The sequence below is a fragment of the Dromiciops gliroides genome, chromosome 1, assembly GCF_019393635.1.
Source record: "Dromiciops gliroides isolate mDroGli1 chromosome 1, mDroGli1.pri, whole genome shotgun sequence".
NCBI lineage: Eukaryota > Metazoa > Chordata > Mammalia > Microbiotheria > Microbiotheriidae > Dromiciops > Dromiciops gliroides.
In genome coordinates, this window is record NC_057861.1 from 497,729,688 (window position 1) to 497,748,088 (window position 18,401).

Genomic DNA, 18,401 nt, shown 5'->3' on the forward strand with positions numbered 1-18,401 from the left:
CAGTCAACAAGAATTTATTGCCTACTATGTCCCAGGAACTGTGCGAAGCACTGGAGATACAGAGAGGGGATGGCCTTAAAATACAAAATGAGAAATACATTTTTGGGCATAGTCAATGTGAGAATTTGTTTTGTTGTTCTATACATCCTTATAGTGAGGGGTACTTTTTTATTGTTCAGATGGAAGTAGAGAGACAGTGGGAGGAAGAATAATAGATGCTTTTAAAAATAAATATATTGGGGGCAGCTAGGTGGTACAGTGGATAGAGCACCCACCAGCCCTGGACTCAGGGAGACATGAGTTCAAATCTGACCTCAGACAACACTTACTATCTGTGTGACCCTGGGCAAGTCACTTAATCCTCATTGCCCTGCCCCCCCCCAAATAAAAAGAATACAGGCTAAAAATAAACATACCGGGACTTCTGAGCCAAGATGGTTGAGTAGAGAAAGTTGAGCTCTCCCAACATTCCCCTCCAAACAACTTAAAAATAAAGCTTCAAATTAAATTCTGGAGTGGCAGAGCCAGCAAAGGTCAGAGATATTCTTCCAACCCAAGACAACACAGAAGAGCTAAAAGAGAGATCTGTGATGTGGGGTGAGGAGGCTGACCTGGAGTCCGCATGGATGAAACACCAGTAATGTGAGTAGGTGATGGTGACAGGAATAGCAGCACCATCAGGAGCTCTCAAGACAAAGACAGTGAGGAAACCTAGTAACTTATCTGAAAGAGATTGAAGGGTATCCCTGTGCTAGCCCTAGATGCAGAACCAGACACTATTTGGCAACTACATTGCCTATATCCATTTCTGGGTCATACTCTTTAAGGGCAGAGAGGAGCACTCTCAGTCGAGAGAAAGTGGGAACCTTGAGGGGCAAATGTTTGTCAACTCCATTGCCTATACCCACTTCTTGATCACAGTCCAAAGGAGTACTTTTGGTCTTGAGGCAGTAGAAGCCCTGTTGAACAGTATCAGTTCCAGCCCCAAGAAATCAGGGACCCTGAGAAACAGTATTGTTTCTACTCTAGAAGACAGGTCCTGAGGAGAAGTATCAATTATAATACCAAGGGATCAAGGGCCTTTCCTGGATAAGGACTAGATTGAAGACCAAGAGATCAGTGACCACTACTCTCTCCAGATCACACCTCCTTGGAGGCACCAAAAACTTCCAAACCACCAAAACTAGCTCTGCAAAAACAGTGTGAAAAAGCCTAAAACTTGAGACAGAGCCCCTCTCCCCCATGCTGAAAAGAGAGCCCAATATCAATATAAAGTTCCAAATTAAGAAAGAGGGTATAAATGAGCAAAAAACAGAAAAAGAACTTGACCATAAAAGTTACTTTGGTAATAGAGAAGAACAAGACACAAACTCAGACAATAAAGTCAAAACGATTACAAGCAAATCCTCAAAGAAAAAAAAATGTGAATAGGACATAAGCCCAACAAGAATTCCTAAAAGAGATAAAAAATTATTTTCAAAATCCAATAAGAGTGGTAAAAGAAAAGTTAAGTAAAGAAATGAAATGAAATAAAGAAATTATGGGAAAAACAGCTTGGTAAAAGAAGCACAGAAAAAATACTGAAGAAAATAACACCTTGAAAAAATAATTGGCCAAATGAAAAAAGAGGTACAAAAACTCACTGAAGAAAATAATTCTTTAAAAAGTAGAGTTGGGTAAGTGGAAGTTAATGATTTAATATGACATCAAGAAACAATAAAAACAAAGTCAAAAGAATGAAAAAATAGAAGAAAATGTGAAATACCTCCTTTGAAAAACAACTGATCTGGAAAATAGATCAAGGTGAGATAATTTAATAATTATTGCATTACTTTGAAAGCCATGATCAAAGAAAGAGCCTAGACATTATATTTCAAGAAATTATCAAGGAAAACTACCCTGATGCTAATCCACTGTTGGTGGAGTTGTGAACCGATCCAACCATTCTGGAAAGCAATTTGGGACTATGACCAAAAGGTTATAAAACTTTGCATACCTTTTATCCAGTAGTATCACTGCTATGTTTATATCTCAATGACATCTCAAAAAAAGAAAAAGAACTATTTCTACAAAAATATTTATAGCAACTCTTTTTATAGTGGCTAAGAACTGGAAATCAAAGGAATGCCCATCATTTGGGGAATGGCTAAACAAGCTGTGGTATATGATTGTGATGGAATATTATTGTGCTATAATAAATGACAAGCAGGATGATTTCAGAAAGGCCTGGAAAGACCTATATGAACTAATATATAGTGAAGTAAGCAGAACCAGGAGAATGTTGTGCACAGTTACAGCAATATTGTTTGATGAAGAACTTTGAATGATTTAACTATTCTTAGCAGTGCAATTATTCAACACAATCACAAAGGACTAATGATGAAACATATTATCTGCCTCCAAAGAAAGAACTGTGATTGAACACAGATGAAAAGATGCTATCTTTCACTTTCTTTCTTTCTTTTATTCAAGTTTTCTTATACAAAATAAACACGGTAATGTTTTACATAATTGAACATGTATAGCCTATATCTGAATGATTACCTTCTCAATGACAGGGTGGGGAGGGAGGGTAGGAAGGATATAATTTAGAACTCAGAATTTAAAATAAAAATGTTTATTTTTTATAAAAATAACTACCCTCACATCCTAGAACCAGAGGGTAAAATAAAAATTGAAATAATCAACCAATTACCACCTAAAAGAGATCCAAAAATGAAAACTCCTAGGAATATTTTGGCCAAATTTCAGAGTTTTCAGGTCAAAGAGAAAATACTTCAAGCAGTTAGAAAGCAACCATTCAAATACCATGGAGCCATAGTCAGGATCACACAAGATCTATTAGTTACCACATTACCACATGAGCTTGACATATGATATTCTGGAATGCAAAATAGCAGAGATTACAACCAAGAATAATCTACCCTGCAAAACTGAGCATGATCCTGCAAGGGGAAAAAATGGATATTTAATGAAATCAAGTACTTTCAAACATTCTTGATAAAAAGACCAGAGCTGACTACAAAAATCTGACTTTGAAGTGTAATACTCAAGAGAAATTTTTAAAAGGTAAACATGAAACAGAAATCACAAGGGACTCAATAAGGTTAAACTCTCTGCCTTTCAATATGGAAGATGATACATGTATCTTTTTTTTTTAGTTATTCCAAATATTTTAATAAGAGTTCTTTGCCAGGAATTTAAAATGCCAGTTAGTGCAGATAGACTCCATTGGAGAGAGAAAATACAGAATGCAGGTAGCCACGGAGCTGAGGAATCTTCTTGATTTGATGAGGCAGGATCTGAGAGTCCACTGCTTTCTGGTCAGCCTTGTGCTGCTCTGTAATCTCGTATTTCTCTTTTTCTGTGTCAAAAATCTCTCCTTCTTGGTGTCTAGGTTTACAGATCCTCTTCTTTTTGAAGTAAGCATCAGTAAGGTGATTTGGAATTTTCACACCTGAAAGGTTAACCCTGGTAGAGGTGGCAATGACAAATTTATGATGGGTTCTTCGCAGAGGAACACGGTTGATGGTCAGAGGTCCAGTCACCAGTAGCAAGCCACTAGCCAGATACTTCAGGAAAACCACTCTCTTGCCCCTGTGGAGGCCAGTGAGCATGATCAGAATGGAGCCTGGGGTGATGCTAGATTGGAGTCTGCTCACGTGCTGGCTGATGGGCTTTTTGCCATAACTTAGCAGCTTTCTAGGCACATCCTCTGTAGGATAATACCCAGGCATTTTGTGAATCTTCACCACAAGGGTTCCTCCATTCTTATCACCACCAACTGGCTTTGAGATGGTAGCAGACACCTTCTCTTTCTTTTTCCTTTCAATCCAGGTTTTGGTTGCATAGTACTTGGTGCTTATACATGGCCCACCAGGAATATATGGCAGACCTTGATCATCTGCTGACCCCTCTAGCCAGGACCCGGTTGCTGCTGCAATGCTTTCAAGGCTTTTTCACCACCTTTTTGGCAAGATCTTCCTTTTTAGCCTTCTTTTCCTTTTTTTCCTTTTTGACCTTTTTTCCCTTTAGTTCATTTTAGGGGTTTTTTTGTCTGCCATCTTGAGAGAAGGGAAAGAGATATACATGCATCTTCTAAGAACTTTATCATTACCAGAGCAGTTAGAAGGATTCTATGTAGAAAGAGGGTGCAGGAGTGAGTTGATTATGTTGGGATGATGTAATAAAAAAATGGATAGGCAAGAGAAATGTGCTTGGATAAGGGTGAAGGGAGAGGAAGAATGGGGAAAATTATCACATAAAAGAGGAGCACAAGGAAGAGTTTTTATAGTGGAAGGGGAAATGGTGGGCAGGATGGGTAATGCTTGAACCTCACTCATATCTAAATTGGTTCAAAAAGGGAAAATATATAGCATACTCAAATGGTGATGGATATCTGTCTTTTCCAACAGAAAAGTAGGAAGGGAAGGGGATAAAAAAAATTTCACATGTAATTGGGAAATATTTAACGAAATAAAGAAAAAGAAAAAAAAGAATAGATCATTTTTAAAAATTAAAGTTCACTATTCATACTAAATTTCCAAGTGAGTCAATACTGGGCTGCCACAGAGACAGAAACAGCCAGGAAGTTTTTCATCCTCCAAAGGCCTAAGCAATGAGGGACGATGTCCTTTAAGGCTCCAAAATTTTCTGGATATCCCTAGAATGTCCCCCATATATCAATTCAACCACTATTACACGTTTCCTCTCAGTCAAATATTTGTTGTCCTCAGCAAGTTGGTTGAACTACAACTGGCACATATACCCAATGTTGGGGTCCCAGGACATCTCAAGCATTCTTTCTCTCTTCTGAACCCAAAGTTTCACTTGCCATCAGCACATGTATACTATAATAAACATGGCCTCAGCTATTGTGGTGGATGCTGCTACTGCTGCCATACTCCAGACCTTTTAAACTTACAAGATCATCTCAACCTGGACATGTCCATCCCCAGACTGATGCTTGGTCACCTACTCAGGAAAGATAACATAAAAGAGGAGATTAGGCACAATTGCTTCCAGTTAAGTCCTCCTTTCCTATGACCTGTGGCCATGGTTACTATGATTCTGAAAAAGAGAAAGAGCAGCCCTTCCCTGCTCCTAACTGGAATTCCTGAAGTTACGTGATACCACTTAGAGAGTCAAAGTCAAAGAGAAAAGGGAGGGGGTAGGACATTCCCTTTTGTGCAGCCATTAAGTCATCAGTTCTTCCAGCTCCCCAGATAAGAGAGAGACTCCTCATCATTTCACAATGAAAGCCAGGATGAGTCATCCTGGTCCAGAAGCAAGGTCCAAAAACTTTCAGGCAGTCATCTTGAACCAAGAAGGGAAACTCTGAGCACGACCCTTCTTGTAGAAATAAAAAATCAACAACTGAGCCTAATTCATACAATACTAATATGGAAATATTAATAATAATTAGTTAAAATAGGAAGCTATGAACCCCACTAATATTTAATACTACTCCTACTCCATTGAATTTGTCTTACTTATATCATTTTTATAGCAGGATAATTTGGGGAATTTGGTGTTGCTTGACATAGCCCAAGTGTACCGCTTGCCCCAGTTAGTTATAACTCCATAATGTTAGTTATAACTCTTTATATGCATACATATTTGTTATAAATATATGTGTGTGGGGGCAGCTAGGTGGCGCAGTGGATAGAGCACCGGTCCTGGAGTCAGGAGTACCTGAGTTCAAATCCGGCCTCAGACACTTAACACTTACTAGCTGTGTGACCCTGGGCAAGTCACTTAACCCCAATTGCCTCACTAAAAAAGAAAGAAAGAAAGAAAGAAAATAAATAAATAAATAAATGCGTGTGTTTGTGTACATATATATATATATATATATATATATATATATATAAAGTAGTAGGGATCGACAGGATTTTGAGCATGATGGGGACATGGTAATCCTTAGGAAAATTACTTTGACCACTTTGTGGAAGATGTATTAAAGAGGACACAGTAGAAGTAGGGAGGACAATTAGGCTTCCTTGCTTGATTTACTCAATCAATCCCACCCTTATACAATAGTTTAAAGCTGTACAAGACCTTTGAAACACTGTGTGTGTATGTGTATGTCTGTATTTGTTTATATGTATGCATATGTATCGAAAATTCATGGTTTATTATACAATCCTTTTTTGGTTTTCTTTTATATTAGGATATGTGTTTGTAGATGATTGTTAAGCTCATAAATTTTTTAAAGGTTGTATATTAAAGAATATGTCTTTCTACAGCTGTCTAGGGAAGATGGTGCCCTGACCAACCAACACCAGCATTCTTGTTACTAGGTGAATATATAGAAAAGGTAAACCCATCAGGCTGTTATAACTTACTGAGCTCTTCCTTGAAATCATCAAATTCCTTTGGTTCTGATTAAACACCAATCTGTTGATGTTATTTATATTCTCTCTCTCTCTCTCTCTCTCTCTCTCTCTCTCTCTCTCTTTCTCTTCCTCCCCTCTCCTCCCCTTCCCTTTGATCATTTCATCAAAGAGATCTGGTACACAGGGCATCCATTTGAAATCAGAGAGACCAGAGCAACACATCCAAGAACAGTGATACATTGAGAATACAGTTGTATACAGTAACAGCCATATTGTTTTAAGAACAACTTTGCATAAATAAGTCATTTTGACTATTATAAATGCCCAAAGACATATGAAGGAAGACAATATCTGTATCCAGAAAAAGAACTGATAAATTGAAGGTTGTATAGAATGATTTTACACACACACACACACACACACACACATATACACCTTTGTGTCTAATGGTAGATGCCTCTGAGGGAGGGGGGAAAGAAGAAATGATAAATTTATACAATAATTTTATTATATATTTAAAAGGAATAGCAAGATATACATAATAAATTTGCAGTTTCATGTAAAATTATCTTTTTATTATACTAGACTATCGAAGTACTTTTTTATTCCAAAAATTAAAAATAAAATAAAATTTTTAAAAATTTGGAAGAAAATAGAAGTGAAACCCCACAGTGCTTATTATCATTGATGAACTGCCTGAGTCCACTAATTTGGCCTTACCTTTGTTTCCTTCAGTGTTTAACATAAAGACTTTATTTTACCTGTAGGAGACTCTTGGCTCTTAACTTAGTCTGACTCCCCAAGATGGTACTCAAATTATGAATGAAATTTTGACAAATTCTTCTACCTATTTAGCTCCATTACTAACAAAAGGAAGGAAACATTCATTTATTAAGCACCTACTATTTGCCAAGAGGATTTACAAATTTTCTCATTTAATCCTCACAGGTAGGCATGATTATGATCCCCATTTTACAGATAAGGAAACTGAGGCAGGAAGCAGTTAAGTGCCTTTCCTAATCTCACACATGGGGTAGGATTTTAACTCAGGTCTTCCTGACTCTGCTCTAACTCAGGTCTGGTGCTCTAACCACCACATCACCTAGCTGCTTCAAAAATGTAATATCATTTGGTTCTCTAAATAAAGCCAGACTCATTCTTTTCTAAGAGGCTGTTTCATCTGTTTCAGTTATTGCCAGCAGGAACAACAGCAATAATGCAAAGAACTTGCAAGTTTCACTCAAAAGCATGAGGCTTCATTTCTTCCCCTATAAAACTCTTCTTTGAAAATAGTCTAACCAAGAATTTTATGGTCCCTTTCAGATTTTCTTCTTCTTTTTTATTATACAAAGGCATCACATTTTAAAACTAATAATTTTTTTTGCTTTTTAAAAAATAGAAATGAATAGTTTTCAAAGTAAATTACTTACAGGAAACTGGCAGACTGCTTAACAACATTTCATTAAAAACCTGGGATGAACATATGTCAGATCAAACACACACACACACACACACACACACACACACACTGGTGCAACTAACTAGTAAAGTAAGAGGCCATTACAGAAGAGAAAATTTTAATTTTTTTTAAAATAGAAAAGAATCAACCAACTTGGGAAAAAAAAGGAAAGCCCATAAAATATGAGAGATCAGGCAAACTAAAAATTCCTTCAAGGCTATGTGATTTCATTAGTTTGAACTATACCTACACTAATACATGTTGTAATATAAACTCTTCTCTTTGGTTTTTATAACCTGACCCCAACCTATCCTTCCAGGCTCACAGTATATTACTCTACCTCCAGTTCTCTATAATCCAGACACATTTGGCCTTCTCTCTGTTCCTAACACAGTACACTCTATCTCCCATCTCCATGTATTTGAACTGGCTGTTCCCCCATTCTAGGAATGTACTTCTTCCTCACTTCCACCTCAAAGAATCCCTCTCTATCTTCAAGAGAAAGCTTAAGTACCATCTCCTAGGTGAATCCTTTTCTATTCTCCCAGGTGCCAGTGCCCTCCTTCTCAAACTACCTTATATTTAACTACTTTGTCTTTATTTTTATTTATTCACTTTATTAGTATTCTGGATATATTTTAAAGTTTAATTGCTTGGAACTGAACTAAGACTTTTGGAACACCCTGTACATGTCCCTGATTTCCCTATTAGAATGTAAGCACCTTAAGGGGGCAGCTAGATGGCGCAGTGGTTAAAGCACCGGCCCTGGATTCGGGAGTACCTGGGTTCAAATCCGACCTCAGACACTTGACACTTACTAGCTGTGTGACCCTGGGCAAGTCACTTAACCCCCATTGCCTAAAAAAAAAAAAAGAAAGAATGTAAGCACCTTGCAAATAAGTATGATCTCACTTGTTGTTCTTTTATTCCCAGTGCCTGGCACATAGTAGATACTTAATAGATGCTTGTTGGTTGATTGATTGATTGATTGATTGATTGATTGACTGATTGACTGAAGGTATTAACTGGAACCAAGAAAAAAATGCCATTTTTTTCTTTTTTTAATTTTGATGAGGCAATTGGGGTTAAGTGACTTGCCCAGGGTCACACAAGTAGTAATTGTTAAGTGTCTGAGGCTGGATTTGAACTCAGGTCCTCCTGAATCCAGGGCCAGTGCTCTATCCACTGCACCACCTAGCTGCCCCCAAAAATGCCATTTTTAATGACAGGCCTTCTGCTTACAAGTCCCTTTAAACTTACTAGACTGTTTCCCAGATAGCAGATATATAGTCAGTCACAAGACCCTTGGTTGAAGTCTTTCCAACTTGCTGGTACCTGTCTGAACTTGTGTTTCACTGACACACACTTTAAGAACTCAGAATCCCCTCACTTACTTACTAATCCAGGAGTAGGAGTTGAGTAGAGGAAACTGGAAAATTGGGATGGCCAAAAAAAAAAAAAAATGAACAGCAGTCCTGGTCAAGGTTATAACTACAGTGGGACACTGAGGAATGTTGCCCCAATGAGAGTGCCCACGTCCCCACTGGAATTCCCTCCCCTCAATACATAGGTACATCACATGCACCACCACCCCCTCCCCAAGACTAGACTTAAAGCCTCATTAGAGCAAAATGGCTGCATTTAGCTCTGACCTACAGGATGAAGCAGAGTGGAAATAAGAAGAAAGACTTGGGTGTGTTAAGCTAGATAAAGCATGACTGTGATTATACCAATTACCTGCAATTTGCCCTCCTACATATAGTTTGTATCCTGAAAGTCTCTGCACTGTAGTTAAGTTTTTCCTACACTCAAAATAGTTAACAGTGTGTGAAATTCTAGTGACTCACTACCCACAGAGAAGAGACTGAAGAGGAGTAAAGGGGCAAGTCTGAGATCCCCAAGATCAAAGTCTAAAGATGAGAGCCTTCCTTAACTCCTTTGGTGGCTTTTTCAGTCATAAAACAAGGAGGGTTAGACTGGATCAGAGAGGTTTCTGGCAAATTTTTGTGAGGAGAAGCTGCCTTTCATTTCACTAAAGCCTTGAAATTTCATAGAAGGAAAGTATTGATAGTGAAGCCCCAGAGTGAAGCTGAGTAGGAATAATCCTGTCTGCAACACTGCCCTCCCCAGTAAAAAACCCAATATACCTCCAAGATGGAAGGGAGAAAGTGAAGGGGAGATACAGTGTGTATTGATGTCTACCAACGTGGAACTCCACTGGCCAAAGACCTGTGTGACATGTGTGACCATAGACAGCTTGGCTTAGTGGCTAGAGGCCTGGACTTGGAATCAGGAAAAATTAAATTCATGTGCCATCTCCGACATCTACTAGTGTGACTAGGGGCAAGTCACTTGACCTTTCTGAGTTTCAACTTCCTCACCTGTAAAATGGAGATAATCCCTAGAGTACCTACCTCACAGTTGTTGTAAGATTCAAATGAAATTAAATATTTAAAGTACTTAGAAAACTTTAAAAGGCTATGTAGGGGGGGACAGCTAGGCAGTGCAGTGGATAAAGCACTGGACCTGGATTCAGGAGTACCTAAGTTCAAATCTGGCTTCAGACACTTGACACTTACTAGCTGTGTGACCCTGGGCAAGTCACTTAACCCCCATTGCCCCCCCCCAAAAAAATTATGTAGGGGCAGCTAGGTGTCATAGTGGATAAAGCAACAACCCTGGATTCAGGAGGACCCGAGTTCAAATCTGGCTTCAGACACTTGACATTTACTAGTTGTGTGACCCTGGGCAAGTCACTTAAACCTCATTGCCTCACAAAAAAAAAAAAAAGAATTAAGGCAAGCTACAGAAAAGTTTTCCTTTTCCCAATACCCTCTCCCACTATTTACATGTTTGTCAATGCCCTTTTAATATGACCTACTATGAATGCCTTATACAGCATGTCTGTATACTTATTCCATTATGGGGAAGGAGAAATGGAGGATGTCAATGACCACCTGTGATATACAAAACCAGAAAACAGGACAGGAGATCAGATCTATACTAATGGTCAGAATTTTATTTTAACTTGAGAGCTCCAGAGCTATATGTGTGAAATGATATCATAATGATGGGGTTTTTTATTAATATTCTGTATTTAAAAGCAGAGAAAGGGACCCATGTGGACTTAAGAGCTGTTTTCATTGTTGGAGCCATATTCAGATCACTAGAATGGAGTAAACATAGACAAATCTCTAGCTTGAGACAATGAAAAGAAGCAGAAGAATCATGGACCAAAGGAAAGATCACACCCCATTGGCCACCTAGTAGGAGGAAAAAGATGTGGGTCTGGGAAGATTCAGGTCTTCCCCAAATTCCTATAGAAGGAGGGGAAAAAAAGATCTGAGTAACCAGCCAGTTTTATACCATAGCAACAACTTCAAGTTACACCAATAAAAGCTATTTAAGTTCTATAAGACTATTGACTAAATCATTCTGGAAATAGTTACCCTATTTTGCTCCAAGGAGTTTTGCTTCAATATACAAAAAACAAAAGAGGAAAATGTTTGTTTGAAGGATTTCAGTGTCATAAAATAGTGATCAGAGAACATTACAAAAAATTCAAGAGTACATATTGATTTCATAAATGTATTATTTTTTATATCATCTGCAGTAACAGATTAGGATTGGTTCATTAAAAGTCTAGGTAATGGAGATAATTGTGTTACTATAAAGATGTCATTTTTAGAGGAAAAATTTCAAGCACAGCACAGTAGAGACCCCTCAATCATCCTTAAAAGAAGTCTTTTGAATTGTCAATAATTGGTGACCCCGAGACAATTTGTATTGCTTTTATTCATAATGTATATAAACAGTGAGTTTTAAAAGAAACTTTTATTGAGTCATTTCAGTTGTGTCCAATTCTTCATGACCCCTTTTGGGGTTTTCTTGGCAAAGATACTGGAACAGTTTGCCCTTTCCTTCTCCAGCTCATTTTACAGATGAGGAAACAGATAAACAAAGTGACTTTCCCCAGATCTCACAGTTAGTAAGTGTCTGAGGCTGGATTTGAACTCACAAAGATAAGTCTTCCATACTCCAAGCCCAGCATTCTATCCACTCTACCACCTAGCCAAAGATAAACTAGTGGAAGTAATAACGAGAGAGGAGAAAAGTTGTATTCCACATACCATTCAATCTTTTTTTTTTAAGGGCAATGAGGGTTAAGTGACTTGCCCAGGGTCACACAGCTAGTTAAATGTCAAGTGTCTGAGGCTGGATTTGAACTCAGGTCCTCCTGAATCCAAGGCCAGTGCTTTATCCACTGCGCCACCTAGCTGCCCCTACCATTCAATCTTAAAAGTCAAAAAAAGAAAGAAATGTAGAGAAAATCTAGAGTAACTAAAGCTGAATCCATAGGATAAGATAAATGCATTGAACAAAGTAGAAATCTCATGAAATAACATATGATAACTGAAATACTTATAGCTCTTCACCTAAAGCCTACCCCACTAGCCAATTGGGGCCAGAACTAACAACCATGTAATTTTGAGTTTCAGAGTCCAGTTGTAGGAACTGACAATTGGTTCACCAAGTTCTTTATCCTTACTAAGCCTTGGTTTCTAGATGTATAAAATTAAGAAGCTAAACTAGATGACCTTTTTTTAGATGACCTTTAATGTGCCTTTCAGTTCTAGATCTGTGATGTAGAAGTACTAGCATAACTAAGGATTTAAAGAAAATGGATAATTACCTACAAAAATATGAAATGCCCAAATTAAGAGAACATAAAATTGAGGTCTTAAAAAACATAATTTAATTGCGGGGGTGTCCATCAATTGGGGAATGGCTGAACAAGTTATGGTGTATGATTGTAATGGAATATTATTGTGCTATAAAAAATGGTGAGCAAGATGATTTTAGAAAGACTCACATGAATTGATGCAGAATGAAGTGGACAGAACCAAAAGAACATTGTACACAGTAACAGCAATATTGTATAATGATTAACTGTGACTGACTTATTCTCAGCAATATAATGATTCAAGAAGATTTCAAAGGACTCATGATGAAAAATGCTATCCATCACTGTAGAAAGAACTAATGGAGTTTGAAAGCAAATCAAAGTACACTATTTTTCACTCTACATTTTTTGGGCTTTTTTGGGAGGGAGGTCTGTATTTTCTTTCACAACATGACTAATATGTAAATTTGTTTGTCATGATTGCATATGTATAACCTATATCAAATAGCTTATTGACTCAGGAAGAGGAAAGGGATGGAGAGAGGGAGAGAATTAGGGAGAGAATGTGGATCTCATTTTTTTAAAAAGATGTTAAAATTTTTCATATGCAACTCAGAAAAAAGAAAATATTATATGTTTAAAATATATTATCAAAAGTACATATTTAGATTGATAAATCAAAAATGAAGGAGTAGCAGAAAGAAGTTGAATCGGGCTCTCCCAGCCAAACTCTTCAAAATAGATCTAGAAAAAGAAATTCAAGAGAAAAAAATCACAGCGATCCATTTTTCCGGCCCAGGTTGGCACAGGAAGACAGACAATGCTGTGCAAACAATGGAGAAGATTGTCTAGCTAAGAATGGAATTGCAGGGAATCTTAGGCATGGAGGAGACTTTACACTTAGGCAAAAAGAAATTCCCAAGTCCAGCACAAAGAGGTCCAAATTTGTACAGAGTGCAAGAATGGATGAAAGCTGGCAGCTTTGTTTCTCACTACTCAGTTCCAAGTTACATATCTGAGAAGTGGACCAGTTCCTAAGTGTGGTCTTCCAGGTGTGAGGAGTTGGTCACAGGCCCTAGGCTGTGTACCAAGCAAAGAACAAGGTCAGAAGTAAGCAGCAGCTGTGTGGTTCTGACCCCAGGAATAGAGTGGATCTCAGTCTTAGTCTAAACCCTACAGTAGAAGAACCAAGGTAGTAATTCCACACTAAAGGGGAGCTAGCAGTTCTGTCACTCAGTACCAGTAGAGCTTTCTGGTTAATTGATAGTAGTCAACTCCAGAAGCAAATTAGTAGAACTCCAAAAGAAGCAAGAACACAGGCTTATTGCTTAGACCTAAACTCATGTCAAGAACTTTCAGAGCTCAGACCAAGAGGGAAGAAATCAGACATGGCTCTAAACCAAACCATTTTAGAAGCATTTAAAACTTGCCAGTTCTGGAAAGATATAACATTCAATATCAAAGAAAGAACCAGGAGGACTAGACATTCTCTTTAAAAATGCACAAAATCTGGGGGTAGCTAGGTGGCACAGTGGATAAAGCACCAGCCCTGGATTCAGAAGAACCTGAATTCAATTCCGACTTCAGACACTTGACACTTACTAGCTGTATGACCCCGGGCAAGTCACTTAACCCTCATTTCCCTGCAAAAAAAAAAAAATTGCACAAAGTCTGGCCCCAACATAAAATCTGAAATGAGGAAGAAGACTGAAAGAAACAAAATTTAAAAGCCAATAAATGAATAATCCCATCACAAAGAGTTATTATGGTGACAGAAACACTTAAAACACAATGTCAGGAGAAGGGAAGACACCAAAACAACTACAAGGAAAGCTTCAAAGAAATACACAGCTTAGGCACAAGTTCAATTAAAATTTCAGGAAGAGAAATAAGCATTTTTAAGGATTTAAAATGTGTTTATAAGTGAAATGAGAGTACTAGAGAAAAAAATCAAAAAGGAAATGAGAGCAATGGAAGAAAGAATTAGAAAGGGAACAGCTTGGCATAAAAGGAATAAAACCTTGCCCAGGCAACAAACTCCCTGAATATTCAAATGGACAAAAAAATAATATGATGACTACATAAGACTACCAGAAATATTAAAAACAAAATCAAAAGACTGAAAAAATAGAAGAAAATGTTAGAGATCTCACAGCAAAAAATAACTGACCTGGAAAATAAATTGAAGAGAGATAATTTAAGAAGATAACTTGAGTACCTGAAATCTATGGACAAAATTTAAAAGTCTAGACATAATATTTAAAGAAATAAAAGAAATATGGCTTGATCTCTTAGAACTAGAAGTTACAGTGGGAAAAGAAAGAAACCAACAATTACCTTCTGAAAGAAAGCTCAAAAGTAAAACTCCCAGGTTTATTATAACAAAAATGTAGAGTTTCTAGCTCAAAGAAAAAGTATTGCAAGCAGCCTTTAAGAAAGAATTTGACTATTAATGACCCATAATCAAGATCATATAAGACTTAGCAACTACAACCTCACAGAAACAGAGACCTTGGAATGCAAAATTCCAAAAGTCAAAGGGTATCTCACCATCAAGAATAACTTACCCAGGGGCAGCTAGGCAGTGCAGTGGTTAAAGCATGGGCCCTGGATTGAGGAGAACCTGAGTTCAAATCTAACCTCAGACACTTGACACTTACTAGCTGTGTGACCCTGGGTAAGTCACTTAACCCTCATTGCCCCGCAAGAAAAGAAAAGGAAAGGAAAGGAAAAAAATTAATAACTTACCCAGAAAAACAATATAATCCTATTGGAGGAAAATTTATCTTTAATAAAATATACAACTTTTTAATATTCCCAGTGGAAAAAAATCAGAGCTGAATAGAAACTTTGAAGTACAAACAACAGTCAAGAGAAACATCAAAATGTATATATAAGTAATCATGAGTAACTAAACAAAAATGAATTGTTTATTTTCTAACATGGAGAAATGATACCTGTGTCTCCTTAGAATTCTATCATTATCTAGGGGCCTAGAGGGAGTCTAATTAAGCAAAGTTCCTGGGAGTGTTTCTGGTATGTCTTGATCATCTTAAAAGAAGAATGAAATGGGGTTGTGGGGGAAAGACTACATTAGGTGGAAGAAGTAGAGAGAGGAGCAGGTGATACTTGAACCTTACTCTGGACCAAACTCTTCAAAGGAAGGAAGAATAAACATACATACACACACACACACACACACACACACACACACACACACTCAAGTTAGGTACAGAAATACATTTCACTGAACAGGGAAACAGAAGGGAAAGGCATAATGGAAGTGGAGAATAAGAGGGAAGGTAGACTAAAGAGGGGGTTGTCCTCAGCAAAAGAAACTCTATTAATAAAGATGTACAAAAATATTTATAGCAGCTCTTTGCAGGGTGACAAGGAATTGGAAAGTGGGGGAGATCCCCATCAACTGGGAAGTGAATGAACAAATTATGGTATATGAACACGCTGGAATACCATGATGCCATAATAAATTATGAAGGGAAAAGTTCCAGAGAAACCTGGGAAGATTTTATGAACTCATGCAAAATGAAGTAAGCAGAATTAGTGAACAATTTATACAATAACAATGTTGTAAAAAAACAATCAGGGGCATCTGGGTGGCACAGTGGATAGAGTGCCAGGCCTGGAGTCAGGAAGATTCAACTTCTTGAATTCAAATCTGGTCTCAGAAACTTACTAGCTGTGTAACTCTGGGCAAGTCACTTAACTCTGCCTTTGTTTTCTCATCTGTAAATAAGCCAGAGAAAGAAATGGCAAGTCACTCCAGTATCTTTGCCAAGAAACCCTGAAATGGAGTCATGAAGAGTTGGAAATCACTGAAAAATAACTGAACAACAACAATAAAGACAATCAACTGAAAATCTTAGAAACTACGATCAACATAAGGACCAGTCATGATCTCATAGGACTCATAATGAAATGGATCATCAACCTCTTGATACAAAGGTAATGTACGTTAAGACATTTTTTAAAGACACGCTTAACTATGAATATTTGCAACAGGAGATTGTGGTTTTCTTGCTTTTCCAGTGGGGGATGGAAGAGAAGAAGTAAAGGGATTTAGAGAACCAAGGGATGGCATTGTTGGAAGGGGTCTTACTTTATAGCAACAAGAGGAAGGTGAGAGTTTCTAACCAACCCTCACAGAAGAGGGTCAGTCCCTCAGGGACCTCCAATGTGGCAAAGATTTTGTATTCTTCCACCCATGAACCTTCCAGGGATAGAGAATTCCTGACTAATGAGCCAGAAAACACTAAGTGGGTAGTCATACAGGACAATTCTACCTGACCTGTGATAAGAATCGGTGACTATACAGGAAGTATTTATATATTTGCTAGATCCCAGATATTCCTAGTACTGCCCTTGGTTATGGTCACTTTTTTAAAAATGTTATTTGTGATATATAAATTATATATAAAACATAGATGTAATATGCACATACACACATATATGACATATATAATATATATTTTCTATGTTATTACATTAAGATATACCTAGATATAGTCTAGTACATATAACTTAGTATTTTAAATCCTTCCTTTTCCTTTTTTTTAATAAACAAGCAGTTTTCTTTTTTTAAACAGGTAAATAACTGTTTTATAACTAACGAATACATGTCAATTTATATAAATAATATAGGGGCAGCTAGATGATGCAGTAGATAAAGCACCAGCCTTGGATTCAGAAGGACCTGAGTTCGAATCTGACCTCAGACACTTTACACTTACTAGCTGTGTGACCCTGGGCAAGTCACTTAACCCTCATTGTCCTGAAAAAAAATTATATATATGACCAACTTGCTTAAATAAAATTACTATATAAATAAGACCTAAATAACTCATATATGCACAACATATATATTTATGTGTGTGTATATAGATAATATATAGATCCTGTACCCTTCTCAGCACACCCCTCCCCACCTTTTTTTTTTTTCAGGTTAAACATTTTTATTTATGTTTTTCTGTTCCAATCTCTATCCCTCCTTCTTCCCTATGGTCACTTTTTTATACTGAAATATCCACTGTCACCTGCAAACATTTGGCATCACCCACCACATGTACTTGATCATTTAGACCTGGGACTTGAACTTTACAGGGACTCTCTCAGATTCAGAACCCACCCCTTTCAGGGAGCTATTACATTGTTTTGGTTTTTTCTTGGGTTTCTTAGTTTTTCTCTTCTTCTTTGGTTCTGTCTGTATCATACTTCTTAAATACCAGAGGTCAGAGTTGACTAGCAATAGCCCTAAAGTCATTTAAGTGGTAGAAGGCCCTCCAGAATAGTGGCCATTAAACCATATAAAAAGATCCTTATAAACGGAATATTGACTTAGAAAACCACATATTAACATTATCTGTGTTCTGTTGTATTTTTATTTATTTTGTTAAATATTTCCCAATTACATTCTAATCTGGTTTAAGCCTCACTCCTGAGTGTTGTGGGTTGCATGTTTGATACCTCTGCTCTAGAAGACTTTAAGGACCTTGCCACTGAGAAGTAAAGTATTACAGGAGCAACATCCTAACCCACTCACCCCTGCCCCCTAATGCAAGTTAGACTAGGTTTTTTCCCTTTAAATGTAATTAGGACATTAGTAGTTTACATTACTAGGCTTGGTTGACTCAGGAGATAAAGACTCAAACTGTAGGCATTATTTTCTGGTTGCAAAAATTTCACTCTGCTGAATCAACTTGAGGTGTCTGTATTAAAGATAGATGCCTATCCTTGTTGAATATCTTTTCCCTACTCTGGCTAAATAACTTTTTTAATTGTTTAATGCGTTTCTCATTTTCTTCAACATTTAACCTAAACTACAAGGGGACTGGACAAACTCAGGCCCACCCAGAAGAGAAAGTGGGAGCTGGTGACCATATGCAGAATGCTAAGGTAACAAAAA

General features: G+C 37.4%; 1 pseudogene; it reads right to left on the reverse strand.

Annotated features, from left to right (window-relative positions):
- Positions 1 to 3,212: 3,212 nt before the first annotated feature.
- The window catches only part of LOC122750821, a 47,843-nt pseudogene continuing 32,654 nt past the window's right edge, over positions 3,213 to 18,401 (reverse strand).